This window comes from Calliphora vicina, chromosome 4 (assembly GCF_958450345.1).
Source record: "Calliphora vicina chromosome 4, idCalVici1.1, whole genome shotgun sequence".
NCBI lineage: Eukaryota > Metazoa > Arthropoda > Insecta > Diptera > Calliphoridae > Calliphora > Calliphora vicina.
The window spans coordinates 92,939,423-92,943,016 of record NC_088783.1 but is presented as its reverse complement, the minus strand read 5'-3'; positions in this window follow the sequence as shown (position 1 = coordinate 92,943,016).

Genomic DNA, 3,594 nt, shown 5'->3' with positions numbered 1-3,594 from the left:
TATGATGTTTATTCGAATAGCGTCTCTGATAAACTCACTAACGACTGCAACCTCTGCTACTATTTATAACACCGCCATCTGCACTCTAGATTTCTATTTAATTATTATATGATTTTTAAAAGCAATAATTGGGACTGTGCTGTGTGGTGGATAGTATTTATTTGGGTATTGTCTTGTGAAGGTCTAGATAATGCGCCTGCGACACATTAGTACTACCGGGTTTATACTGCAATTCGTAATTAAAATCTTCGAGGAATACTTACCATCATTTTAATTTGAAGTTCGATTTTTTGCTATTTAAAGCATATCTACTCGCAAAAATTCACTTTTTGCAAGTAATCAACTAACAGCATCAATATATATCTACTGTACAAATTATATAAATATACTCTAAAAAAAGCGCTTTATATATGCAATAAAAACTTTAAAATAACTCTTAAAATTTAAAAAAATGTGATTTTAAAAAACAAACTTTTACATAATTTTTAACCAAAAAATATACTTTACTTAAGCAACACAATACAATTAATTTCTAAAAAGGTAAAGTAACAAACAAAAATAACATGAACTAAAACAAGTATAACAAAAAATAAATACAATATAAAAACAATAGGAACTTAAGCTATGCAAAGTCCTCGAGATGTATTTTTTGATGATATTTTATATAAATATAAAATCACTTCTTCAACTTAATTATTACAATAAATTACAAAATATTTACTTAAATTTTCAAATTAAAATATGAGCAAATTTAAAATACAATATGTCTTTAACGGTTTAGTTTGAATTAAAATTTGATATTAAAATAGTGCTTATTTTATATTAAAATTAAAATAGTGCTTATTTTATATTAAAAAAAGCTATCTATTTTTCAATTTTGAAATGTAACACAACAGCGAAAAATAAGTAAGACAAAATTTGTTTTTGATAAAGTCAAAATATGCTATTAAACAGTAAATATACTCTTAAACCCAAAAATATGACATAAATATAAAACAAATATATTTAATAATATAATAATATTTAAGGATAAAATATGCAAATATATGTATGTAATCGATGCCAACATTCTTAAATAGTTCTGAAACGTAAAACATTTTTAAATCACAATATATATATTTAATGCAATGACATTAATTTTGTTATGATTTTTCTTTACTCTTGTTTGTTTTGTTTTTTTATTTTGCACTCACACAGTGTTGTATTTCAAAATACAACTCTGTTATACACACAAAAATAGAACATGCTCTAATTGCCAAAAATGTCACGAGTAATACACATGTATTTTACATACACAAAGTTTCATATGGATCACACGGTATGTATATGTTTACATATGGAAAAATGTCCCAATACATGGCACAAAACACAAGCAATACATGCCTTTTAGACTCGAATATTTATTATTACTCAAAATGCTAAAATATACTTTAAAAACGCATACACATACATATTGTGATATTAATTTTACAATCATTATTTATTATTAATCAATATCCTATAAAAACGCATACAAATATGTCAATATACCAGTAATTCGTATTTAGTATTACTCAATATGCTAAAAAATCATATAAAAACTATGGTTATAATATATCGAAAAATGTACTAATTTAGAATTATCTATATATGTTTATATTTCCAAAGTGTCTATTCCCAAAAGCAAATAAGAAAGTATAGTCGGTTAGACCTGACTGTACTTTTTTTTTCATATTTATGAATACTTGATAGCTTGATCGATATTTTTAAAATATCAACTAACACACTTATAATTGGAAAACAAATGAGAATGAAAGAATTGTAAATATCGTACCTCAATACAATACAACAATGTATGTGTCTTACCGACATAATCGTGTCGAAATGGATGCAAATGAGAATTGGTTATTGCGTATTTCGCAAACAAGAAACTCATTGCCATAATAATTGAAATGGGAAATTGCGATAACTAAAATACAAATAGGATATATTGTTGAACATGATCGTAATCAAAATAATTATTGAACAACTTACTCAAAAATCGAATAGCTCAATACTAAAAGGATTTTACATAACTAAAGTGGAAATAATCAAATTATTGAAAAAAAATAAATGTATATTGTATAAATACTTACCATATTGTTATAAGTATGTCAGAAATCAACTAACAATATGTTGGGTCATGTATCGAGCTTATAAAAAAACACGAGTTAGGTGATTGATATATTTTGAAAAAAAAAACATTTTTCTAAAATTGTATATTTTTGTTTAAATTTTACAATACCAACATATAGCATTCGTTCAACAATACTGTATTAACTCAAAATTTTTAAAAAATTCACTTTTTGCACGAAATTAACACAACATCAATATCTATCTACTGTAAACATTTCAACGTGTTCCGATTACTATTTCACCTCGAAAACCACAATTGAGAAAATTTTAGTGATAAATAGTGTCTACCTTGTATCAACAAAAATATATTATTTTGAGTTAAACAAAAATTTAAATAGAAATACATCGTATATTTTCATAAATAAATGTATTACTTTGAATTGAGCCTTTATTCAAGTTAAACAAATCAAATTAGTTTATTTAAATTTGGTTGCATTTTGAGTTTATTATGTTATGTTGATAAAATAATAAAAACAAATATCGATAACTTCTAAATAAATTGTTCAATATTTAAAAATTTTCTAATAATAAATCAATAATGACTGATACACTTAGGGTTTTGGTAAAACCAATGAAGAAATTGGTACAATACAAAGTCAAGATGTATTCATTTTACCGACATAATCGTGTGTATATATGTATATACAATTATAAATGGATTTGTTATTGAACAATTTCCCAACCATGGAACTACAATTCATCGAAAATCCGGGCTAATAAATCACATGTATAAGAATATTAATACCTGTATGTTGATCCTTATGCCGATGTTTTTAAAATCTCGTATTTATCACCTGGCCTGCAAAATGCTCCATGAAAGACAAATTATTACAAAGTAATCCTTTGTGATAACTACGAAATCGATGGAGAATATGTTGTTAATATATGGCAAATATGTCTCTCATGTAATGCCGAATAAAAATATTCTAAAAAGTAAAGACGTCGTCGGACAGAAATGATTGTCTCATTGGCAAAAACATAAATTTTGCCATTAAAATATTATAAATTACGGGTTTTTTATATTTGATCAGATATACTGATCATATCTAAAATAGTACATATAATGAACTGAATTTTTCTTTCTAAATTGGTTGGATTGTAGTCTTTGAAAACGGTATACATGACATATATAAGGCGTTATAAAATATTTTTAAAGTATTATATTTACACACCGTTACAAAAGTATACATACGATCACTTTTTGGAATTGTGAATATTTAAAAATATATCTAAATAGATTATTTATAATTGTAAACATCTGTATGCAAATTGTACTTTTCGTGGACAAGCTATCAAGTATTCATATACATAACTATTTTATATAATAAATATGTACTGAACAGGGATAATAATCAATCATAACGTATACAACTTACAAAATCAAATAACAGTTATTGAATTATAGTTTAAATTATAATTAATATATAATATCCAACCAAT